This window comes from Mus caroli, unplaced genomic scaffold, assembly GCF_978045245.1.
Source record: "Mus caroli unplaced genomic scaffold, Mus_caroli_1 scaffold_11, whole genome shotgun sequence".
In the NCBI taxonomy this organism is placed as follows: domain Eukaryota; kingdom Metazoa; phylum Chordata; class Mammalia; order Rodentia; family Muridae; genus Mus; species Mus caroli.
The window spans coordinates 110900856-110927895 of record NW_028227266.1 but is presented as its reverse complement, the minus strand read 5'-3'; the positions used below and the strand labels follow the sequence as shown (position 1 = coordinate 110927895).

Below are 27040 nucleotides of genomic sequence, written 5' to 3'. Positions count from 1 at the left end.
AGGCAGGCTCAGAGGTAGAGAACAGAGAGCTCTAGCCCACCAGGGCTTCCTCAGGCAAGACCACTTTTCCTAAACTATGGAAGTTGGTATCTCCCTGTCTCTTAAGAAGATGATAGAGTAAACCTGGCTTAAATGCCAAGGGATGGGACGTAATCCTCCCCCCGGGCCACTGATGACTGACTTACTCTCAGCTGTAAGGGTGATTTTAAGATAGATAAATACGTAGATGGCAGATAGATACACGTGTGATAGATAGATGGTCACATAGATACATAGATGACAGGCATAAATGACCACGTAGATTTTCATGTAATTCACACACACACACACACACACACACACACACACGCAGACAGACAGACAGACAGACAGACAGACAGACAGACAGACAGATAGATATGTGAGCTTGCTGTCTGAGGTTAAAAACAAGTGGAATTAGATACAGTTCTGTAGGGAACCCTTAGTTCCTAGGGTAGGGAGTGGTCTAACCTGCAGGTTACCTGCCAAGCACAGCGATTGCATCAGATAATTACATTGTATTTTGTAACATAATGTGTATGTTGGACATTCCTTCTTTCCTGCATGTGTTCGCACATGTGTGTGGTGAAGCAGAGACTGACATTAGGATATCTTATTTTTTGAGACAGGGTCTCTCTCTCTCTCCCTCCCTCTCTCTCTCTCTCTCTTTCTCTCTCTCTCTCTCTCTCTCTCTCTCTCTCTCTCTCTCTCTCTCTCTCTCTCTGCCTGGCACTCCAAGATTCAACAACACTCAACACTGGCTCACCATCCAGCTATTCAAGCCTCCCAGTCCATCTAATCAAGCAATGTGGTTCCAGGTCCACGCCAGCAAGCACAGCTTTTTATTGGCATCTGAGGACCTCAGACTTATCTCTAAATATCTCATGAAGGGTCTAATGCTTACATAGCAAGTTACCAGCTGATCCATTGGCCCAGCTACCCCCAGACCCCCTTCTTTTATTTAAATGCAATTCTTCCCATTGGTAGAAAACTTGCAAGCAAAAGCGCACCTTGTGAAATAATTATCTGAGTAGGACTTTAAGGTGAAGCTTTATTGACTCCAGGCTCATGGGATCAATGGAAGGTAATGACCGAGGATGCTGAAACCAAGCACACCAATATGAGTCTCAGGATGTCCTCATGGGAACAGGAATCTGGGTTCATTGCCCCAGCCTAGTTCATGGCCAAGTACCTTATCCCACAATATTACACTGGGTGGGGGGAGGAGAAAACTATTTAAGGGGGTACCTATAAAGCAATCCATGATTCCTAAGGTCTCTTTTAGTTTATAATTTCCATGATTCAATGACACACTTGTGGTAATAACCGTGGGTCTGTTTCTATACTGTATTGTTCATGAATTTTTATTATAGACTTTCCCTTCAGGCTTGAGAGCAAGCACGCAGCTGGGAAATAGAGGGAGTGTGTAGACCGATGCTCTTATCAAGACTATTCAGCAAAGAGACTGGGCGGGGGGGTGATAGTCCCAAGAACCAGACTCAGACTCTACTCTGCCAGGCACAGGTTCATTCCTTAAGTGTTCTGCATTGGCTCCCTTCATTTCTAAAGCAGGGCTGCAGTAAGAACTAACTGCCAACTGTTCTTCCCAGCGATGGGTTTAATTTTTCTCCCTTGTCCTCCTCATATCTTCATGCTTTGCCTGGGTGCTTTCATGATACCTAGCACAGTCATGCTGCACATGGTAGCAGAGAAGCCAAGAGAGAGAGAGAGAGAGAGAGAGAGAGAGAGAGAGAGAGAGAGAGAGAGAGAAATTTGGGTGAGAATGATTCAGAATTCCCGACCCACACAGAATTCCACACAGCATTTCATTACCTGCTAACCTGACTCATCTGAGGTGAGACCATGTCTTTTTGCTAATTTACAAAGGAAGTTACCCAGGCTCCCTCACAGATTCATCCTATGATAACACTCTAGTACCCTCTCAGGGGTGACTTGGATTTCTCTCTAAAGAACCAGAAATCATCTCAAATGAAACACAGTCCATAGATTAGTGACTTGTGCCACGGCAGAGAAAACCCATGAATTTATCTGGCACATGTCATTTGTAAAATCAAATTCATCTCTTGGATATAGCCAGACAGGGGAGCTCTAAAGTAATTTACGTTTTCCTAAAATCACAAAATCACGAGAAAGCATCACCTCGTTGTGTTAGCCTCGCTGTGCAAGTAGAAGGTCTGATGTTTTACGATCTGAAGCCATGGCTTGTTTCACTGGTGATTGATGAGAGCTTTGGGTCTAAGCAGGGACCAGCTGCTTTGCTGGTTTTGCCATGGGATGCGCAGCTTGGGGAGCCATCCCTGGACTTGCAGATCTGTGTCTGGTGATGTATTTTAATGTGTAGACATGAACTTACATCTAGAATATGGAATCAACAGAAAGCCCATGACGTTTATGGACAAATACTTGCGAAGACAGAGAAAGAACGCATTTTCTTTTTCTGAAGTGATTAGGGGAGCTACCTGTGGTCATTTGTAGTGGCAAAACCACCCTTACTTCTGCATTGACTCGTTCATTAGTACTGTTTGTTCTGCTCCATGGGAATGGCTTGCCTTTTATGCTCTGAATTACCTTGTTCCTCCAATACATAACCAATGCAGAGAACCAAAACCTCTGTAGGCTGTTTCAATGCTTGCTAAGGCCACACGGACAGATGAGTAATAAGTAAAATTCTCTCTCTCTCTCTCTCTCTCTCTCTCTCTCTCTCTCTCTCTCTCTCTCTCTCTGTGTGTGTGTGTGTGTGTGTGTGTGTGTGTGTGTGGTGTCCAAGCTGCTCTGCCTCTGGTTGGGATCATACAATGCTAATGTCTCTGGTGTGATATATTTCCCCCCTCTAGAGAAATAAGACAAAAGACTGTTGTGTTCATTCAATGATTTGTCTTTGTGATAGAAACTATACTGTATTATGTAATTAAAAAAAAAAAAACCCACAAACACTTAAGTGATATAGTCTAGAAAGGAGACATTGAAAATCCCAGAGTCAAGGAAGATTAAGTAATGGAATTCTGGTGGGGAAAGAAGGCATAGGAAGCAGGTATAGATGGGTGGTCCTTTCCAGTGGGCATGGCTGTTGCCCCGGACCTGTGTACTGTCTTGGACCACTGCTCCTAGTTTTATCTGTGCTACTGCCATGGTTCCTCTGAGGTCATGGACAGGTAGTCTCAGCTCCTCTTTCTCACCTGCCCAAGTTGGCCATGGGAAGCTTGGGGTGTCCTTAATGAGTCTCGCATATAAAAACTCCCCATGTAATTAGAAACACAACCTCCACCCTTGTTTTATTTTCATGTTTTTCCCTTTCACTGACTGACTGTGAAAAGAAGCCACTGTGTAGCTGCACTTGCAGAGCGTGTTCAAGGCCACTTTTGATTCCATCCCATCACTACACAAAGGAGAAGGAAAAAAGAAAAACCCTGAAAGACGGGAGGACTCGGAGAGCGATGGCGTGTTGGTTTGTTGTTTTAAATATTATAACATTATAGTTTGAGAATGCTATACACTTATCTGTCTGTAGATAACCTAAAAAAGACAATGAAATGAACTTAGGGAGTGGCCAGAGCCTTGCTTTTGAAGAGGGCTGGCAATATATATTATATAATTGCAAAATAATAATAATAATAATGAAGGCCAAAGAAACAGGCTCCAGCACTACACATTTCAACTTAACCCTGCAGATTAACTGGACCCAGGCTGCTGGTTTAGAGACCCAACAGTTTGTGCTTAAGAACAAACAATTGCCCACACAAGAAGGATTTATAGAAAAATATTAACTCTTCAGGGAAAAATGAGCAAATACTAAAAAAAATGATTTTATATTAAGTACTGAGTAAAATTGAAAGAAAAACAACCTTTTCAGTTTCTGTCCCTAGAAGATTCTCAAGCTTCAGACTCTCAAGCCCCTGCTGTAAGGTACCAATTTTTGGGTTCTTTGAGGTGGAAGCAAAAGTCTGGGTGTACATTCTAAGCAATCCCTCTCTCCAGTTGGAGAAAAGTGCTGGACCGTTCCCATCTGACCTGCCTCCCATCCCCTGCAGAACTGGTATTAACAGGTGGAAGGATTTGATTTTAACCCACTGCCAGCATGGATGGATGCATTTTATTGACAGTGGGCGTGAAGTTGCCCACTTCAGATTACCACTTTCTCCTGGCATTATCCTCCAAGACAAGTAGATGAGAATTAGCCAGCCTGGTCCCCTGTCACCAACGGGTCCCCTAACACCTGGGATGCATATGTGTGTGTGTGTGTTGGGCATCGGCCTTCTGCCTGTCTTTGGTACGGGGTGACAGTTACTCTGCAGATTTGGCACAGGGTGGCGGTTGCTCTGCAGATGTTCAGGATCGACGTGGCACTTCTCTCTCTCCTCCTTCAACCCTCAGGAGTCAGTTTCTCAGACAAAGGAAGTGGTGAGGCCAAACAGAAGGTGCAGTGTGACCCTGAAATAGAAGTTAAGTATAAGATAGGTCCGTGAAAGGCAGTGGGCTTTATTAAAATATTCTAGTAGGGAAATTTAGAGACAGTGATTAATTTTTGCTAATGAGATGTTAAATCTTATTTCTTGACCTGAAGCAAAGGAACAACTCAAGTAATCTTCCTTATTTTTCTCACTTAGATAAGCTGAAGAAATACAGAACTGTAGAAATATTCATTAAGGGTAAAGAGATTTATTTTCTCTCAATATATTTTAGAAGATCTACAGAAAGCACATTGCTTCATGGTTTTTTTGTTTGTTTGTTTGTTTGATTGGGTTTTTGGCATTTGCATTTGCCTCCTTCATCATAGGCATTAGGTAACTCTACTCATGTAAGTACCAACCCAATACCAGGAGGTCAGTTTAATTTTAAATAAACTATTTCTGAAAAGAGAAGAGAAAAATCAACAAATATGCCTACACTGCTAAACATGTATTTCTATGTTGATATATACACATGCATATGTAAATATATAAACTGCATATAAACTAATAAGTAGAATTTATTTATATACCTGTATAAAATTGGGCCCTCATTCTATTATGAACATATTAATCTCTGCTATTGTAGGGCCTGTGACAGAGTGAGCCAGGCTCACTGATTTTCTGTTCCCTTAAGCATACGGTTACAGAGCAGAATCAGGAAGGGGAAAGAATTTTCATGGTTCTCTGGTTCCAAACCCTTACCCCCAGTGAAGTAGAAAAACAAATAGAGGGTAGAAAGTTTCAAAATGCAGCTTAAGGATCTATATCTATATCTATATCTATATCTATATCTATATCTATATACATGCAATTTTTTTATTTCATATCTCCACCCAAGAGACCAATGAGAATGCCCTTCCCTGTCTTTTATGCTCACTGGTGACCCAGAGGTCATATTTGAGCATCTGTGAGCTATGTGCTTCCTTAAATGAGTCCTAGTACAATGGAACCATGTGTGCTTCCTCATGCCATCTCCAGGGGAAGCCTCAGACTGTAGCACTTTGTCTTCTATCACACCCAGGAGAGTTCTCGCCCTAAGCATTTGTTCTCAAACCTGCACAGGCTCTGGCCAACAGGAAGGGTTTCGTAAAATACAGAGTGTTCTATCTCAGTAGTTTGGGTGAGACTCAGATCTGAATTTCTAACAAGATCCCAAATGATGCCAGTGTTAGTGGTCCATGAATCACAAGTTGAGAACCAGTTATTGAAAAAACTAGGCTTTCTTCACAGAATGCAGTTTGCATAACCACTGGCTGACCATAATTTCACGGGCTGAAAAAATTAAAGAAGTAATATAAAATCCTCAGGAACAGACCAGCTTCTGGCTGGGCATGGCAGCTCGTGCCTACAGTCCCAGAGGCCTTTAAAAGACACCTTCCCAAGAAGGTAGTTCCCTTCTGAAATTACTGAAGTGTTTGAAGCCACTGGGGTCCCTAGAAATTCCTTGAGGGTCAGGGCTTCCCCAAGGGTTTGAAGTCCATTGTAACCAAAGCTGTAATTATGGAATGTGGACACACAACTCCTGAGAGGATGAGTGCTTTTTTTTTTTTTTCTCTGTGAAGGGCAGATAGTGGCTAAGACATGCACAGAGATAACCAGGTGAGATGGGGACCCATGGCTCCTGTTTTCAGATGTGGAAACTGAGGCACAGAGGTTGCCTGCTGAGTCAGAGGTGGGGTTAGGCTTCCAGTCCTGGATGCCTAGCTCAAGATTTGAGACTAAAACACAACACTAAACTTTCTCAAGTTGAGGTTTGGCTCTCTCTGCATTTTTCTTCTGTGATATAAGCCTCTATCCTCCTTAATGCTCCATCCTAGTTCACATGAGGTCCATGAGATCTGGGGGCACCTGCAAGCCCCTGTCCAGAACTGATCTGTTGAGGTGCCAGGGAGAGTTTTTAGATCGTCTTATTTGAACCTGTCACACTGGAAGCTGTTGAGCCAGGTGGGTCTGTCTGCCTGTGTACCCACCTATGTGGTCAGAGCTACAGCTGTGGCAGAAGGAAACACCTGGTAACACAGGAAGGGGAGGGAGGGGCTCCTGGGTGGGTGTCCTGGGATGCTCCCCTCTTGTATAACCAGCAGGGCCCCCTCTGCCATCCACAGCAGATGCTTCATGATGGAGTAAAGAGTGTGTTCTAGAAGAGGCTGGGCAAGGGACCTGCTGGTGACCTGGTGAGGCTGCTTCTCCTATTCACATCCGGTAATCAGACAGAACCTAAAGGTATAGGACAAGAAGGCCCAGCCCTTTTCTCTTTCTCTAACGTGTCTGGTGGAGCAGCTGGGTCAAAATGAGGCTGCTATCCAGATGTTAGAATTAGAGACTTTTCTTTAGGCTCAAAGCAAACCAGTGGTTTTTCTTATGCTCCAGTGAGGCCCCTATGGAAGTCTGCTCCTCGGGTATAGCTTTGGTCAACTCAGTCCTCAGAAATGGCTACGGACTGAGGTCAGCTCCACCTTAGAGTCTAACTCTTTAAAGAATTCTCCAAGCTCAATGCTCAAGGTAAGACACCAGTCAACCTTAGAAAAGCATTCCCTAAACACAGTTGCATTTGGGGTTAGAGGCTACATTGGCATTTGGTAATAGCAGGTATTTGTGACTGAAAGATTTCTTATTGTTAGCCCAGCAACAGGGGACACAGATATGTTTTAAGGGGTGTAGGAGAGACTGTGCCAAGAATGGAAAGCAATTGTGTGTTTCTGGGTATAGGTTACAGAAATGACGCTGGTTAAAAAGACAAGATGCATTTCGATGTGGCTTGGTATCTTTCTGCAGTAAGTAACAATGGCTCTGTGTGTGGCTATTGCATTCATTTTGAGCAAACACAACCCAAGTGCATACTTGGAAGCTGGTAGAAAGCAATAGAGAGAGCATGGGCTTCCAGACCTGGTTGGATGATGCCAGTTTCATTTGACCTTGGACAAGGACTCATTCGTTTTAATCCCAACAATTCTTTCCTTTTCTCTACCTTCCCTACCTCCATCTTCCCCTTACCTCCCTCCTCCCTATTTCCCACTCCATTCCCCATGCTCCCCATACATAATTCTTTTCTTCCTACCCCTTTCTTTGTCAAAATTGCATTCATTCATTCATCATTCATTAATTCATTTACCAATTAATTTATTTGTGCTATGATGCACTTGTGGAAGTCAAAAGACACTTTCAGGACTCAAGTCTATCCTTCCCCCGTGGGGGTTCCTGAGGATAGAACTCAGGTCATCAGGTTTGGCAGCAAGCACCTTTGTCCACTGAGTCATCTATTCAGCATCCCCCTCTCTTTTCGTTGTTGTTATTTTTACTTTATTCTTTTCTTCCTCCTTTTCCATTTTCCCTTCTTTATTATGTATAAGTAAGTTGTACCAAGCACGAAAACATTATATATAAAATGATCCTTTGGGCACTTGGCCCATGAAATATAAATGAAGCCACAATAGCTGTTATTTTTATGGGACGTGTAAATGCTTCTGTGTTGGAGGTGAATCAAATAGAATAGCTATGAGGGGTTGTGGTTACCACTCTCTAAACACCAGCTTTGTGGTTCGCTTTGCCACAGATCTACAGTATCATTTCTTCTCAAGTAGGAAAAATGGATGCAAGTTTCTTTTCCTTACATCAGTGAGTCTGGTGAAGAATAGAAGTGACCTATTTGAGTTTAACCCCAGGATTTCCATAGAGGTAGACGCACATCTGTCTATGATGGAGGGCATGCTTTAAAGTGGCTGCCTCTAAGACAAGGTCATTTTGGCTCTAGTTGTGTGGCTGGTATGCTCTGTGCTGACTTTCAGGACTCTGCAGATGTTCATCACAGTGTACGTGCTGAGAAAATACCCAGCCAATCTCCTGCAGCTGGGAAGAGCAATTAGCAGCTCCCTGAATTAGGGTCTTGTTTACGATGTTGCCCAAGATAATCATCTGTTTGTTTTAACTAAGATGCTCTGTCCTCATCAGCCGCATCAGTCCTCATATTTTAATGATAAGGCCTTTGAATCTCACAATAGTGTTTGGATTTCATGGCGGGATCCCCGGCATAGTTTTCATTTTCTCTTGATGACTCTGGGAATCAGCACACAATGTGCCTATATATCTTCCATCACTTCTTCAACTCAAGCAGAAAGGGAAATGCCTGAGATCTGCAGCGTAAACTTTTACTGGATACATCCGTTTTAAGGAATATCTTATTTCATTTGGAATTCCAGCATGCACATACATACATACACACACACACACACACACACACACACACACACACACACACACACAAATCAAAACCTTATGAGTGTAGCCTTAGCACAAATAACATACTCTAACTCACTCTGTAGTCAGGCTCACTCTATAGCCATCTGAGGTTTCTATTTATTTCATTAAAAAAAATCCCAGTGGGGATGCAGCTCAGTCTGTACAGGACATGTAAGAAGCTCTGGGATCTATCTCCAGAACTCTGTAATCATGGTGTGCCAATCCCAGGACTTGGGAGGCAGAGGGAGGAGGGAGGATCAGATATTCAAGATCAACCTCAGCCTCAGATTTAAGGCCATTGTGGGGTATGTAAAACGCTCTTTAAAAAATAAAGTGATGGATAAAGAAAAGATGGGGGTAAATTAAAAAGTAATTAGGTTCAGAGAAGGTCGTCTGTCACAGTGAAAAAGATTTGTTAAGAGATGCAAGAAATGGGAGACTGGAGTTGGATGGGATACAGTTCTACCTGGTGCAGGGGCTCAGTGCCTTCCCCCATAGCCTTGTACCCTCCAGGAGCAGCTCAGTCAGGACACTCTTAGGGTCACAGAGATGCCTGCGTAAGACTCACTCATTCACTCACTTAAGGTAATAAAACAAGATTGCTTTATGACAGGTGTGTCTTGCTCCATCTACTGGCACAGGCAAGCATGAGACTCATTGCCAGGGACAGAGCAGAGACCTGCCAGGACAGGCCTCCTCAGCGTCATTCTCCTGGACTCAGACTCGGGACCTTCCTTTTTAAACACAGCCTTTTCAGAGATATTTTTAAAGGAGCCCATGAGACATCACTCTTAAGTGAATCCCAAAGATTCTGTGAAACCTTTGGACTGAAATAGTGGTTCTCATTTTCTCCAGGGGTCACAGGAGACTAGTCGATTCACACCTCTGTCAAAGGAGCATGGTGACATGTGTAACAGGTGGCAGGTCACCAGAGGACTTCCTGCTCTTGGCTTTACCTTGCTGGTGGCGTAGCCTCTCAGGAAGCCAGCCACCTGAGCTCTGACTACTTCTCTCCCACAGACCTTAAGTTTGTGCCCTAGATTTGACCTTTTTCTCTTTTAAGCCACCTCAGATATTGAATGCAGCCTGTACTCTCACCTCAGGATGGCTGCACCATCTCCATGTCAAGGCCTAGGACAGGAGATCCATGCTTGAACTCTGGTGTCAGAGGCAGAAGGGTGGCAGCCACAGTGGGTGATAACAAGTTACAGCGTTCTCAGATTCTAATTCCTGGTGGCATTCCAAAAGAGAATTTCTAACCCCTGACGAAGGATGCTGAATAACAGTTACTATTCATAATATTGGATGTAAGAGGGATATTGTATTTGTTATTTATTTATTTAGTTAGTTATTTATTTATTTAGTTAGTTAGTTACTTATTTGAATCATGGGTTAGTCTGTTTTTCTTGAATGCTAGGAACTATGTGATAAGAATTTATTTAGAATTATTTCTAAATTGAAAAACAAATAGAAATTGAAAAACAAATTGCTTAGCAAACTTGTGCAATTATTTGAAGCTGATTGCAATTTAAAAAAAAAAGACACGGTTTTATTTTATGTGTGTAAGTATTTTGCATACATGTATGGATTCACTATGTGTGTGCCTGACACATGGAGAGGCCAATAGAGGACATTAGATTCTTAGAACTGGGGTGACAGTGTCATGAGCTGCCTTATGGGTGTTATGAATTAAACCCAGTGATTAGCCACTAAGCCAGCTCCCCTGCTCCCCAGTGCACATTTCTCAAAGCAACTGTGCCTCTTACAACTTTAGAACACTCACTAGGAGCTGATTTCACAATCCCTTTTCATTGCTCCACACTTTATTGGGGTCTATTTGCATATGTGCCGATGTATACACGCACTGCCTAGACAGTGAAAGCCAGGCTCTCCTCAATTCAGCTGAAATACAGATAAACCTTTCCAGCCTTGTAAAACAGCAAATACTGCCTCCAGCTTGACACTTTTCTGTAAGTTCTTTGCCGTGTTCAGGATGATCTTCACTGAACTGTACTGATGAGCAAGAGGACCTTTGGTGCTAAAATCTCATTGTTCCTAGGGATAGCCAAAAAGAGAAGGGGAGTAGTAAATGTGGAAACACAAAGAGAAGCAGAGAAAGAGAATCAGGTCCTTGGCAACAATGCCATGGAGTTCAGCACTCAGGGTCATGACGTAATGGATGCTATTGGAGCTACCTAGGCCATTCTCTTGGGGAATTCTGGGATGATTTTGTGCATATTTTTTATGGAATGGTGGAACTTGTATATCTAAGATTAGTGGAACATTAATCTCTAATGATCCATTACACATTTTAAAATTCAACAGTATTCAACTTTTTGATTTTGATACCCGGCTTCTTCCTGCTGATGATAACACATCTCTCAGGACAAAGGGCATCACAGGTTTAGTACTTTTGAACGTATCATCAGTTGGGAAAGGTGTTTGGCTAGACCAGGGTAGAATAGAAAGTTAAAGGTTGAAAGAGAATAAATGAGATGATTCTGTAAGCCAATGAGCATTTAGAGCAGCAGTTCTCTATGTGTAGGTCTCGACCCCTTTGGCAAACATCTATCTCCAAAATATTTGCATCATAATGCATAACAGTAGCAAACTGAAAATAATTTTATGGTTGGGAGTCACTCCAACAGGCAGGAACTGTACCAAAAGATCTAGGAAGCCTTAGGAAGGTTGAGAGCCACTGACTTAGAGTATTGATATTTCATCTTAAATGCTAACTTGCCTTTAATCCCAGCACTTGGGAGACAGAGGCAGGCAGATTTCTGAGTTCGAGACCAGCCTGGTCTACAGAGTGAGTTCTAGGACAGCCAGGGCTACACAGAGAAACCCTGACTCGAAAAACCAAAATAAAAAGAAGGAGGAGGAGGAGGAGAAGGAAGAGGAAGAAGGAGGAGGAAGAGGAAGAGGAGGAAGAAGAAGGAGGAGGAGGAGGACGAGGAGAACAACAACAAGAACAAGGGGAAGGGGAAGAGGAAGAGGAGAAGGAAGATGAATAAGAAGAAGAATCATCATCTATCACCTTGGAGATGGAGACACCATTTTGGGGTGTACCAGTGAGAATATTTATTAGAAAGGGTTAACAGAAGAACAAAGGCTGTCCTGAACGTAGGTGATACCATCCCATGAACTGTGAGGCTCAGAATCAATAAAAACAGTAACACATTAGAGAACTAGATGACTTCTGGCACTCACCTTTCTCTGCTTCCTGGGCAGCCATGTTGAAAACTAAGTAAGGTTGCCACATTCTCTCCGCTGTGAAGAACTAGGCTCACCAGCACTGTGAGCTGAAATATTCCTTTCTTCCTATTGTGTTGGGCTGCTTGCATTGGATCTTCTGGTCACAGTGATAAAATTAACTAACACACAGAGCCCCACAGGCACTAACTTATATGTCATCCTTATGCCTTCCCATTATGTACCATATGGAATAATAGATATTTGTGGTTGGGAACTGGAAGTGTGATTTTTGAGATACCAAAAAGGAGTGGGATTTCAATTTGTAATTAGTAAATTAAATCCCCTCTGAAAGTTAACATGAAGACAAAACAAAAATCAGAATGACTTCCCACATAGAGGTAAGGATTCACACCATTAGAGGAAATCAACTTTTTTTTTTTTTTTTTTTTTTTTTTTTTTTTTTTTTTTTTTTTTTAGTGTTCCCTTGTTAGCTTGTTTAAAATTAAATATATGGTTTCATGGGAATCAATAAGCAGAAGTCATGAGAGTCATCCAGGAGCATCTGTTGGTCCCGTTGGCTCCTTACAGATACCAAACAATTCCCAGGCTTTACAATTACTGACCAGTCTCAGGAGGGCTGTGTTGAGCGAGCATAGGAAGGGTCTCTGGAGCAAGTTCGGAGTCAGGGTTCAGTGTGCAGTTATTTCATAGGAAACATTCTGGGGCCAACACCATTGAGGAGCTGAGGCGAGAGCAGGCTGGGAAGAGACAAAGGATAAGCTGTAGATAGTTAATACAAAGAAAATGGCCTCTTCCAGGCCCACAGGACGATACAGAGCTACAATGGCCTCTGGACTGTGGATTCCTAGTCTTTGCTTAGACCTTACTAGGCTCGATATTTTTCTCATCGCTATGACAAAATGTCTGAGGAAAGTGACTTAAGGATTCAGAGCAGTTCACTGTTTGAGGGCGTGGTCCATCCGGGCAGGGGAAGCACAGTAGAGGGAACAGGAGGCAGCTGATGTCACTGCATCCTTAGGATACAGAGACAGAGGGGTGCTCAGCATCCTAGTCTGCATTTTATTCAGGGCAAGACTCCATCCCGTGAGATAGAACCACTAACATTCAGGATAGGTCTTCCCCACTCAGGTCAAGCTTTCTGGAAGCACTCTCAGAGACACACTCAGTGGTGTACATCCTAATCAATTCTAAATCCATCAAGCTGGCAACAAAGGGAAAAGGTGGCTGGAGGTGAACTGACTCAGCATTTGAGAGGCTCTTTCAACTGACACATGTCAGGGCTCTGCAGGGGGTTCGGAAAAGTGTCTGCCCTTCAAGCCTGAGGCTGGGCATTCCATCCTGACCCTCCAGAACTAAGAGGACAAGTGGCATGGTGCTATGCAGCCCTGGGCAGATGGAGAGAGACAGATCACTGGCCAGACAGCTTGGCTTGATTAGCAAGCTCCAGCCCAATCAGAGAACTTGTCTTAAAAAACAAATTGAACAGAACCTGAAGAGTGAACTCAAGGATGACCTCTGACCTCCACATATGCATACACACCTGCATGTGTACAAACAAGCACCCACCTACATGCTTGAAGTCTCCCCCCCCCCTCTCTCTCTCTCACACACACACACACACAAGAACATATACCAGTACATGAGCACACATCTAGGACCACTTGTTCTACAAGGGAGATGTGTGTCTATAACCTGAATTCCACACCAGGTACTATTCTGTGAAGGCTGAGCACAAGTGTATCTCAACCCAGTGCTAAAGAGCACTTCTTTTACATCATGACCAGGGAGAAAAGCCTTGACTGGAGTCCAGCAAGTTACCTGTCTGTGAGAGGTTTGTAAGCAACTCACACTCCCCCGGGGCATACTCGCTCACTTCCTGATCAGCGTCTCCTACCTGACCTGCAAGTGAGCAGGCCAGTTTGTGTGTGTGTGTGTGTGTGTGTGTGGTGTGTATCTATAATTTACTCCCAAAGATAAAATTTTAGATATCATCATTTTTATTATGAAAAATGTCAGCACATGCACAAGACAGGATCCCGTGTTTTGAGCCTCCATATGCATAGAAGAGTGTCAGTATTTTGCCTTTTTTTCCATTCTAGCCCTATCATCAACAGTGCCAAGCATAGCCACTTGTGTTGCTGGGTGGAGGAGCACTTGTGGAACAGGAGGGAGGGTGTGGTTTCAGCGCATGGAGAGGGCTGCCAGTGGCTGAAATCAGGCCTGGCTCTTGGTCGCCTTGAGCTGATTAAGAGTAAAGGTATTGGGGCCATATTTCTGAGAAGTGGGAAGTCTCAGAATGTGTGAGTCCCAAGTGTGCAGCCTTGGGCAGGGCGAGCTGTCCACTTTTGTTTCCAAGGTTCGGATTCTACAGAAACCCAAGGACCTGGATCTGACTCTGACACTCAAGGCTCCCTCAGAGTCCTGTGGCCTCAAAACATCATGCACTGCATCCTAGGCTACAGGAAGGCACAGAACATCCAACGCGCTTGTTTCATTTTGACCGTCTGTGTTGTCTGTGCATGCAGTAGCATATGCACATACACACGTGTATTGTGTGAGTGAAGGCCAGAGACAACCTTGCAGATCAAGACAACCTAGAAAACTGTCAGCCTTTTTCTTACGACAGTAATTCTCACTTACTGAGACTAGAGGAGACTTCCATCTTCAAGTCTTTACCTATGCAGCGGTGGTATTACAAGCATATGTTGCCATGCCTACCTTTTTAATATGAATACTAGGGATGAATGTGGGTCCCCACCATTTGAAGTCATACATTTTACCAGCTGAACTATGTTTTCCCTTGGTGAGTGTGTGTGTGTGTGTATGTGTGTGTGTGTGTGTGTGTGTGTGTGTGTGTGTGTGTGTGTGATGCTGTCTAGTAGAGGGGCCTCCTTTCAGAAGTCAGTGAGTCTGAAAGTGACTTGAACAACCCCTTCCCCCCACCACCACCCCATGTTTCTGGCAGATTTTCATCCCAGCATAAAACCAAAATGAAAACCTCTGCTTGGGATAGGAGTATGTTACAGAAAGCCTGCAGGGAATTACGTTTGAAGTACGTTTGGAATCTGACATAAACCCTACCACTCGAGCACACAGATCTGATCCCCCACAATTCAAATCCACAGATGATTGCCGGAAGTATTGAAGATGACCTCCTGTGCCCAGCTCTGTCCTCACTGGGAAGGGCCCAGGCATGCCTCTGAGTGAACTAGCAGCTGCTGTGCCTATGCAAAGGGAGCAGGCTGCTGCTGGTTGGTTGGCTCTGGAGCAGGTGCCATGGGGTGGGGGTGAGGCTACAGCATTTCCTCTTTAAGGTGGTAGCCAGCTGCTTCCTTGGTCATGTGCCCCAGTGAGTGTCTGCAGGAGGCAGGAGGCCAGGAGTATAGCTGAGACAGCAGCCAGCTCCCTGCAGCTGCTGCTCTGTTCTTTGAGCAGAAGCATCTCCAGGCCTCTGTGTGGCCTGAGCTGGCATTTGGGGAGGGGCAGCAGAGGAGTGAATACTCTGACTTAAGTGACTTAACCCAGCTGCTGTGCTCCCTGCCCTTTTGTGTATGTTTGTGTGTGAGTGTGTGTGTATGTGTGTGTGTGTGTGTGTGTGTGTGTGTGTGTGTAGCATAACTGAAGTGACACTTCTTAAAATTCAAATTCCTGAGAAGTTTACAACAGCAAGAAACAGAGAGGCCAATCTTAAAGGAGCACTTTGTAAGGAGAAGGGCGAGCCTTCCCTCCTACCCCAGGACGCATGAGTTCAGCACACACAGAGCTTAGCTTCTGTCTGTCCATCTCTGTACACACAGAAGCAGCCTGGAGAGAAGCTGGGCCCGGGGCGTGCCAAGGCAGGTGAGGAGAGACTGGGGCAGAACTTTTTGGAGACCATTGCTTTCTTCCACCTTTAGGTGAGTTCGGAAAATCAAACCTAGGTTGCCAGGCTTGTAGGACAAGCACCTTTAGCTGCTGATCTCATCTCTATGGCCAACACCATTGGTTTTTGAGGCAGAGTTTGCTCTGTACTTTAGTTGATATGGGACTCAGAAAGTAATTCAGGGGCAAAGATAACATGATCTCCCAGCTTCTGCTGCCAAGGGCATATGTAACCCCAAACTTGTTTTGGTTTTTGTTGTTCTTTTGTTTTGTTTGAAGTGTAGTCATTGATATAGGACTCAAAGGAACTTTTATCCCAGCAATAATTGGAAGAAATCTGATCTGGAAGAAGCTCTTAGGCGAATGTGTAAATGCGAGTGGATTTTTCCTAGAAAAAGCAGTGGTTGGTTCTCAACCTTTCTAAGGCTGGGAAACCTTCAGTTCTTCATCCTGTGGTGACCCCCAACCACAAAATTATTTTCATTGCTACTTCATAACTGTAACTGTGGTACCATTATGAATCGTAATGTAAATGTCTGTGTTTTACAACGGGCATAGGCTACACCTGTGAAAAGAGAGCTAGAGTCCCAGAGGGGTTGAGACCCACAGGTTGAGAACCACTGCTCTAGACAAAGCATGATGGGAAAAGGGGAGAGATCCTTGGGCCAACATTGACATCCAGAGAAGCTGGCTTGTGCAAATCATATGAAGGAGCCAGGCCATTTTGTATAACTAATATTTTAAATCGTTTAACCACAGCACACAGAATTAAATTGCATTATGGCATTTTTTTAAACAAAACAAGCTTTCGTTAATGCTTCTCCCCACCCCTTCTCTCCCAGACTCTGCCTCCTTTGTACCTCTCTGTTCTTCCCTACTCTCCTTTCTACTTTCTACTCCGTGTCACGTGTGTCCCATTACCCAACCCTCCACAAGTCCTCAACATCTTTCCTTTTTAAAGTCTCATGCTCTTCCCACACTGTTCGGGCTGCATCACACTCTGCCTCATTTGCATATATACAAATAAGCCTTCTGTGCCACTGTCCTCAGGTTGCTGGAGTGCTTCTAGGTCACGTGGTTGGGATTTTCCTCCTGTATGATACAACTGATCAGTTGGCAAGTTTGTCCTTAGAGATGGCATGCCTCTGCCCTGCACCTGGTGGGTTTTGTCTCTGTGATAGGGACAGGGACATGGACCAGCATTCCGGCATTCCAATGGGTGCATTCCATACATTCTGAATGCATGAGGGCTTTACTGTAGTGACTGAGAAACTGCATGAAGGACAGGAGAACCTGTTCTGTCTTTTGTCTCAGTTAGGGTCTGTGTCCACTTCAATAAAGATAGAGTAACCCTGTCAGGTCAAATTATGAGGACTTATATTAATATATAGTATATAATATATCATACATTAACATGTTAATTATATTATATGTTATATACTATATATTAATGTCTATAGAATATACATATTATACAATAGTATATAATATATACACATATGTGTGTACGTGTGTGCTCGCGCACACCTGTGCATTGTGTGTCATGATGCATATGAAGGTCAGAGGACTAGCAGTGTTTAGTCCTCTCCTCTAGATCTTAAGTCTTACCTACAAGTTCCCTTACCTACTGAGCCATCTCACTGCCTCTAAAGACCTTGCTTTTAGAACTAAACAACTAAAGTAAATGGCATGGTCCATGCGAAAAATTGTATTTACTTATGAATATAAACCTCAATGGACTCAAAATACAAGCTTAGGCACACGTCCACATGTTTCCCCACTCAGCCATACTTAAGACAGCTTTTGACATCATGGCATAGAGTTAATTTCTGTGATATCTCATTTGGAGAGAAAGGATCACCTTAAGCATTTGCGATTCCATTCTGTCTTTTGTTGGAGAAACAAGAGATGACTCTTCTGGGTGACTATCCACAAGTCCACAGGCCCATGCCCCAGTCAGAAGTGTTGCTGTTGAGGGAGAGATGTTTACTCAGTCCAGCCCAGGTCTATGGAATCAATACAATTTGAAGGACCTTCTGGAGGCTGAATTCTAGTCCTGTCTGTGATGTCTACTCCCACCAAAGATTGGCTTTGAATGGTTACAGGTGTCACATGCCACTATGGGCTCTCCTAGAAACTTGGTTTTCATCTGTGCCTTACATAAGGAAGTAAGCTTAAAACTCATCAAGTCTTTTTCTTAGCCCAGTCCAAGTAGCAGTCATTCTTGGCTCAGTCTTCCGTGTACTTGCATTGTTCTGACTTTAATATTTATTCCAAGCACAAAAGTCTATTTTATGTTAATTTAAAATGATTACTTAATAAGTATGAACATTCTTTTGGCATTTCATTAAAATCTTAGTTTGCATATAAGGTGTTTTCCATTAGTTTTTTTTTCTTTAACAATTATTTAAAACATCATGTCCTATTAACAAGATTTCTTTTCTGGCACATTTGATTCTATGCACTAACACTTCACTTTTAGCTTCATTGGCATTTCTTTGCATTGTGCTAGAATTTCTTTTCCTTGTTTTGTAGGCTCTGTGTGTTTGTCTGTGTGCACATTGGTGTACATAAGCACAGATACAGGGGTTACAAGTGTGCACCACCCTACCTGGACTATTTACATGGGCTCCTGGCCTTGCAAACCAAGCATTGCAAACCAACTAAGCCATCCCTTCAGCCCGGCCCTGATTTTCTTAGTATTTAGCTTTATTCCTATGTAAAGTATCAAATTTTACAAAACAAAACTAGTTGTATTTACTTATGTAGTGTTGGTAGTGATAAGGATCATGGGTAACTATTGGTTTGGAAATAGAATAGCAATGGCTTTATTCTACAGTTAAACTTAATAATCCCATAGATAAATTCATCTGTTAATTCTTTCAGTAACTTACCAAGCCATTACTGAAGGTCAGGCGCTCTATTACGTGTTTCAGGATAGCAATAAGGGTAGTCTTTGCTTGAACAGTGATTTCTAGCTGGGTGTGGTGGCTTTTTCTGAAATTCCAGCATAGCTGTGAGTTTGAGACCAGCCTGGCAACACAAATTACAAATCACCCTGAGCTACTCTTTGTCCCGAAACCAGCCCATCAGCCAATCGATCAAACCATGCGGGCTAGCATAAGCCACTTGGAAATTCTTCCTCCACCAACAGCAAATGAAGTGACTGTTGGAAGTAGGCTGTTCTCTGCTTTCAGCACCCTGTGGAGGCAGGGGACTGAACTGAGAGAGAAGCATGTGAAATGCCTTGTGTCCAATTAAAGGGCAGTGTGCTCCTTCTGAAATGGGCTTATATTACCTGCCAGTCGAATTTCTAATAACACTTCAGAATAGCATTAACACACATCTCACAAATGATACACTTGGAGAGTTAACTATGGCACACACCTCTTAAAAGCATGAACACACCCTGGCTTAAAAACAAAAGCCACGCAAAACAGGCCTTAATGGGATGGGCTTCTGGCTTTGCTGTACCTGGACCAGGACCTGAGCCAGCTCTGGCAAGCTGAATATCACTTGCAATACTCCGTTCTTAAAGAAGCCTGAAGTCAGGAAAAGGAAACTAGAAATTTCTCTCACAGGGAATGGCCACGTCTCTCCCTGCAATGTCCTTACCTTTCTTCATTAGAAACTGTCTTTTTGTTTTTGTCCTTTGGAGTGAGACAGTGTCTTAAAGACAGCGAGATGTATTTTTAGGAGAGAAAAGGAAAGTAAGAATCTAAGACTCTGTACAAGGAAAACTGAACATGTTGCTTGCTTATAAATTTTGTACCTGCCGCATCCTTTATTTATATCCTAGGTGTGACGGTGTGTGGCTAAAAAGGGGGGGGGGAGCTATATTAAAATGTCCAGAGGCTACACAGACAAGGATAATTAACATCGCTTCAACAGGTTACTTAAATTCTTCTCTGGTGTTATTTCAAGACAAGGACAACTGTGTCATTATCTTTAAAAATCTACCAGAGAGATGAAAAACATCAATTGTTTTAAGATGAAGATGATAACAACAAAGCAGAATACAGTTACTCTTGATTGTTATGTGATGATTTTGAAAAGAATGTCTGAGAAGCTTGGGAGATGACTCAAAGGGTAAAAGCAACTACAAGGCAAGCACGAGGATCAGAGTTCAAGCCTTTAGCATCCGTTTAACAATCAAACCCAGCATGGCTGCAGGCCCGTGTGCCTGAGATCCCAGAGCTATGGCAGAGGGAAGGCAGACATCGTGAGATTAGTTTTCCTTGCTAAACACCAGGCTAGCACCAGGACGTTAGGCATTGTTCTGCAGCCTCTTTCAAAATATATACACAAGTGTGTGTGTGTTCAGTAGTATGTGCATGTGTGTGAACGTGTGCACATACACATACATACACACACACACAGAGACACACACATGCACACACAAACACGCACCAAACACGTATGGACATGTTGCATCATAATATCTTACAAAAGGAAGCATCCTAAATTTTCTAACACATCTGTTTGTCTTGTCATGAAGAGAAAACAGGCTTATACAGTGAGTTTTGCTGAATAAGGGTACTTTTAAAAAATTGTCTAGTAAATACATCACTAATGGGTTTATGGATGAAGGTTACAGCAGGCCCTGTATACACAAATGACACCAGTTGTCCTTCGTTCTGCAAAGTAACCTTGAGTTTGGTGCCTTGGGGATCTGGTGACTCCCTAGTAGCACCTATAGAAGGTGGACTCCTCTGGTGGCTTGTCCTTTTACTTCTGGTGCTGCTGAGGCACTAGTGTTCAGAGGAATCTTGGTGTGAGCTGATGCTCACATCAGCAGGCATGCCCAACTTCCACAGTGAGGAAAGTCAGAGCTCAGTGACCCATGACAACAGCGGCCAGGACATAATCATCTCCAAGGACAGTTTTAGATTACATAAGATTTCAGATACCTGAGGTCTGCCACATGTACGTTTGCAAATAGCCAGGATTCAGATTTCTCGCAAATTGTGTGCAGATCCAAATATTTAAAATTAGGATTCCAATAATGGCTTATGAGGCCAAGTGTAGTCATCTATGTAAAGAAGCTTAAAAATTCTTCAGCACTTTTAGATTCAAATTGCTTCCCTTGTCGTCATGGAGAATCCTATTATGTTCTTTGTTTCTCTCCCACGTTGATCTCTTCATTAGTAATAAGTGCATTATCTAAAGTGCTGGACACATGCTCCTATATCCCATATTTTAATAGGTCTATGGAAATGGCATTCCAACATCCCTTCTTATCTATAATTGTGAACAGTGTCCTTTCTGCTAGGTGGTAGTGATAAGGCCCACCAGCTTTCTTTTTTGTCATAATTTTTAATCTTCATAAAAATTACATTTGGGGGCTGGGGATACGTTCTGTCAGTAAAGTGCTTATGGTAAATGGCCAAGTACCTAACTCCAGATGCCAGCATCTCTATAGAAAGCCACATGTGGTAACCCATGTGGTTACAGGAGTAACATCAGTGCTGGGAGGTTGTTGAGACTGACAGATCCCTAGGGCTCCCTGACTAGACAGTCAGCCGAATTGGTGAGCTATGGGTTCAATGAGAGACCCTGTTTCAAAAGGTAATATATGGAGGTCAAGAGGAAGACACCTGATATTCACCCCTGGCATATATGCACACCAACACTTCACATGTGCACACACATGCACGTGTACACTAACACACACACACATACACACACACACACACAAAGAAAAGACTAACAAAATTTAACAGTATTTTTTTTTATTTAATACCCATATGTGGTCTGGAACTCACAGAGATCTACTGGCCTCTGCCTGTAGAGATTAAAGAAGTGTCTGGCTACAGAGTTCCATCACAAATTCACCATCTAAATGTTCTTTATTCTACTTCTCTGTCTTAATTCCACAAGTGAGGTCTGCCAACTACCCTTCCTACTCCCTCCCTTGGATCCTTCACCTCCTTCATCTCACTATCATTTTTCTCCCTCATCACGTGCCCTTCCCTAAATTCAGACTTTGCCCCTTTCAGTTACAATACAGTAAGTCACAAAAAAGCTCCACCTTGGAAAACCACAGAGGACACTGACTTCTCCAAGTTTATCTATGCTTAAAATTGCCAAGGTATTTTCTTTTCAAATAAGCCCATAGTTCCAAAACTGAGCCATGTATACCCTTTAAGATTGACAGATAACTCTTGAGATGTGTCTCTCTGTGTAATCCAGCCCTGGAACTTTCCATTGCTGTAGCCTGGCTATGAGGAATTTCAAACTTTAAAAATGGTGCCATCTCCTGAGCCTGTGGAGTGTGCATAAGGCTTTATGTGGTGGGGTGTCAGGTGCTCAATCCCTACTAGAGTGGCTGAGAAGCCTCGCCTTGCTGCAGGGATTCTGTATTGTGTCTGCTGGGTTTAAGAGCAAGGTTGCACATCAGAGCTATGATAGAATGAGGCAGATACACATATTTCTTTATGAAATCTTGGTTTTCACAAGGCTTATCAGCAGTTTACTTCTGTTGAAGTCTTTGAAAATGCACACACACACACACACACACACACACACACACACACTATAACTACGAATCCATTCATGCCACATGTGTGCACGGATATTAGTTCCTTCCAAGCCTTTAGAGTGTGTACAACTATGGTTGCATGCCCTCAAATATTCAACCTCAGCATTCCAGAATCCCTGAACACATCTTAACACTTCCATCAACAGTCCTTTAAACATTTAGCCATAACCTTGGCACCAAGATCTTCAATAAAAGGTCTGAACTTGAGACCCATGAGGCCCCTGGCTGGGATTTGTTATGACTGGTTGAGATCACTCACCTACAACAGAAATAAAAATAATTCTGATAAAAGAAAGGATGAATTTTTCATAAGGTGATCGAACTTGAAGAACAGCTAATCAGCCATGCCCCAAATCAGAGATGCTTGCAGGAGGCTCACTCATTCATTCAGATCAAAACTCAAAATACATACAGAGAAGTCAGTTCAGGCAGGCTGTGGGCAGGAGTCTAAAAAAAGGATACTTTGAAATTCTAATTTTGTGGTGTCATTAACTTAATTAACCAGTGCACCAGTTCAAGTTGGTGTAGAGACCAAAGGTTGACACTGACTAACTTCCACAATCACTTCTCCATCTTTTTTAGCTTTGAGACAGGGTCTCTTACTAGACCTGGATAGGCTGCCTAGCCAGCAAGACTCCAGAACCTGCAAGTCTGTGCCCTATGCTCCTGACCCAATGCTGGAGTTAGAAACGTTTTCCACCATGCCTGGCTTTTGTGTCGGTGTCAAAGTTCTGAACTGAGATCCTTACTGCCCATGCTTGGCTCTGTGCTCTTGGTAGAAGGCAAGCATGCGGTATAGTATTTGGCAGTAAGGATCAGGCATTTGGGGGAGCAGTGTCTACTCTTAGAGGGATATTTCTTCTAAGAAACTGAAAAGAACATTTTTAAGTCCTAATTTCAAAGAAGCTGCATGCCACAAAAGCTCTATCCTAGTCTTTCACTGCCCAAGGCCAGAATGACCTTGTGCTTTTGGGTGTTGTCCTGACCCTGGCCAGTTCCTTCATCCAGAGCAGAATGAGAGCCAGCTTTCCCTGTGTCTTTAGTAACAGGTCACGCTAGCCGGTTTGAAAGGCTTCCAGAGCTTGTAGAATCTGTCCTTTCCTAAAGTCACTAGCATTGCATTATTTAGTTTACGGTGTGGAGAATAGCCAAGAGCAAACTTCCATTTTCCCACACTGCACCTTGTCAGGGTAGAGTGTGGGAGCTGGCAGGAAACAGTGCACATATTTTCCCATACAACTGCATCAGGTTTGAATGCCAACAACTCTTAAGGCAAGAACATGTGCTTCAACAGAATTACATAAAATTGGGCTTGGGGAATGGAATGAATGAAGACATCACACTCAGCCTTGAGCCTTGGGATTACAGTGCAGATACTGAGTGACAAGAAGAAAACCAGCTTCTAGTAGAGAATGACAAACCAAATAGTCCCCATGTAAGACCTTCTAATCAGGGTATCCAGGGTATCATGTCCAAGGAAGGCTGCAGTGTCCAGGTACTAACAAAGCCTAATAAATACACACAGCGCTACATCCGAAAAAGGAAATTACCTTGTTTCTGTTTTTGTTTTGAATCAGACCTTGGGCACATGAAGGTCATCCTGATTCTTCTCCACTAGGGTTCTGCAGATTTCTTGGAGATATTTTCTGTACAGGGCTCTATTTACCCTATCAGCCCAATGTATCAGCTGTGGTCCTGGTGAGTGTAAACCAACAGTTGGAGAAAAAGCTGCTCAGAGGCCCTCCTGTTCAGGGAACTTAGAGTCCAGTGGTCACATTTGTCGTTGGAACATTTTTATTAGATTATTTATACTTAAAGCACAAGATAAACACAAGCAAAATCCATAATGATGTAGAAAAAGAACTTATAGACACTCTTCTATGTATCTACAGTCACAATATATGCCTATGTCCCACCAGAATGTTGACATGACAGTCGCCATCTGAATACACAGGACCCTCCTGCCCAGATGAATCCTAGGGCAGTCAGAACAGTCACATACAGCATCCCCTAAACTTTTTCTGCCAGAACTCAGGATCTTGAACTGAACCTGTTTTTTTCTTTAGTATATCCATGGCCATTCTGAGCTAGCTCCCTTATGACTCTCCTGCAAGGACCATCTGAATAGGTCTAGAGAGGTTTAACCATGTTGGGAGCAAATTTCCAGCACAATGGTGCTGTCCAATAGAATAAAGTTAAATAAACAAAACCAGTCAATGCCAAGTACATCGGTGTATCTTGAATTTCAAGTTGCACCTTCTTACTGAATGTCTTATAGAATGAGAAGTAATAACTGTTAATGTTTTACTATAATTTATGAATACTTATTTCTAGAAAATATTTTGATTCCAATATAGTGACTAATACATTTTAATGATCAAGAATGTATTGTTATCATGGCTGGAGAGATGGCTCAGTGGTCAAGAGCACTGACTACTCTTTCAGAGGTCCTGGGTTCAATTCCCAGCAACCACATGGTGGCTCACAACCATCTGTAATGGGATCTGATGCCCTCTTCTGGTGTCTGAAGACAGCAACAGTGTACTCATATACACGAAATAAATAATTTTTAAAAAGAATATACTCTTATCAATGTGGAATGTTAGTCAATATTGTAATGTGTGATATAGAGAAAAGGGGAAAATTACAGAGAAAGGAAGAAGGTTTCTTATCTCCCATGCTCTTATTTGCCTCAGACCTGAAGGTTGCTTTCTTATTTGTTCAGTGGCCTCTTCAAGTGTGCACCATCTCTTCCTTCTTCTGGTATCCTATTCCAGGGCCATAGAGTGCCCCACATAGTGAGTTCTTAAGAAATGCATTTCAATTCTCTTTTAATGCAGTGTCTGACACTACAGAGGTTTTCAGACCATGCATTCACAGATCCAGAAGCACACCTTGGCTTTGCCCCTGAGCGCCTTCTAGCAATTTATTGCTTAAACTTATTAAGTTGCTTCTCAGGTGTCTGAGAGTGACCAGAGGTCCTCACTTTCAGGTGTGGGAGGCCCAAACGTGGTCCAAGCTGCCAGTCCATCACTGACTATGCTCCGGAAATTTGGAGCCTTGCTTTATTTACTAAGTGAAAACTTGTTCATGCCAGGCACTGTCCCTGGGATTGGGATTAGTGCAGAGGTAGACAAGGCAGGTACAAATCTGTGACTGTTGTCATCTTACATAACAGTGGCATGAGAGTGATTTGATGCCTTCATTCAGATTCTGAAATTTGCTACAGAGTGATCATGTTGGGGCCCCCGAGGGATCCATGGGGTAATGGGTCATCAAGTCACTTGGATTAACACTAAGGAGACTTCTTAGCAACACAGGTTATTTTCTGCATGGAGGCTGACAAAAATAGATGGGGTTGATGTGAGGATAAATTAAGCAACTGTGAAACTCAGTCTCAATCGATCATGTTGTAAACACTTAATCAAAGGTAGTTGTCCTGCTGATGCAGACACTGAAATGTTTGCAAACAATTTTCTATCTGTCTGGGAAGATGGCTCTGTGGTGGAAGTGCTTGCCATGCAAATGTGAGGGCAAGAGTTCCAATTCTGAGAAGCCATGTTAATGCCAGGGGGATAACCTGGCCCCTTTGCAATTCCAGTCCTCAGGATCATGGGTCCTGCACACACACATACATGCATACACACATGCGTATATGCCACATACACATAAGAAATAAAACATTTTTGACTAACTTTCAAGATGCTAACACAAAACTTAGTCCAGATCAGCCTCTATGACTAGAAAACCCCTTTGTATGTACAGAAATTTAGGTGCTCTTTGTGGAATGGTTGTACCAGGTGTCACCTCTGTCTCTGCTCTTTCTCTTCTTGCTCTAGAATGGTTCCCATCTCTACCATGGAAACATCTACAATGAGAGAGAGAGAGAGAGAGAGAGAGAGAGAGAGAGAGAGAGAGAGAGAGAGAGAGAGAGAGAGAGAGAGAACGCTTTAGAAAGTGGTTCTCAGCTGGTGAGCCACAACCTCTTTGGAGTTCACATAGCAGATACCCTGCATATCAGATCTCTACATTAAGATTCATAACTAACAAGATAACTGTGATGAAGTAGCACTGTGGTAATATTATGTTTAGGAGGTGGTGTCACCACAACATGAAGAACTATGTTAAAGGGTCACAGCATCAGGGAGGTTGGCAACCACTGCTTTAGATCCACATGGCTTCTCTTCACTTCAGGAAGATGCCCTTCCATTTCCAAGCTTCTGGGGAAACTTCATTACCTTTGCCTTGGGGCTGGGGACTAGGATATGTAGCAAAGTCACCTTTGCTGGCATTAATTCTGCAAATGGGATATTGAGGCAGAAACTGTTCATCTGTGAGAAAGAAAGCTAAGTATCGCCGTTGCAAAATCAAGACTTTATGCTAATGGAGTTCTATGTCTTCTAACCAGGACTGGGGTCATTTCAAAACCCCAGCAAATAACAGCTCCCTGTGGTTTCCTTGACTTTGCTCATGTTGTAGAAGTCTCTCTTCCTTTCTTCTTTTTAATGCTGCAAATGCTAAGCTCCCACTCTGGTACCTAGAACTACATCACATGGACCAGACTTCATTGTTCTGAAGTGACAGGTGCTTTTTGTACTTCTTGTAGGAATGCAGGAGAAAAGAGTTCATGTCAAATATGCTGATGATTGTTAAAATTAATATTCCTTTTAAAATGTCTTTTCTCTTTGTGATGGTGAAT

The 27040-nt window shown here is 43.0% G+C and overlaps 1 protein-coding gene across 6 annotated transcripts in view; it reads left to right on the top strand.

Moving 5' to 3' along the window:
* The window catches only part of Arpp21 (cAMP regulated phosphoprotein 21), a 167132-nt gene that overhangs the window by 12169 nt on the left and 127923 nt on the right, over positions 1 to 27040 (top strand). Inside the window, exon 2 of one of the 6 annotated variants that reach the window (XM_085828093.1) lies at positions 3354 to 3484. The exons of the other annotated variants lie outside the window; for them this stretch is intronic. The gene's annotated coding sequence lies outside the window, so the exon portion shown is untranslated. The remainder of the gene's footprint in view (positions 1 to 3353; positions 3485 to 27040) is intronic. 6 annotated transcript variants of the gene reach the window in all.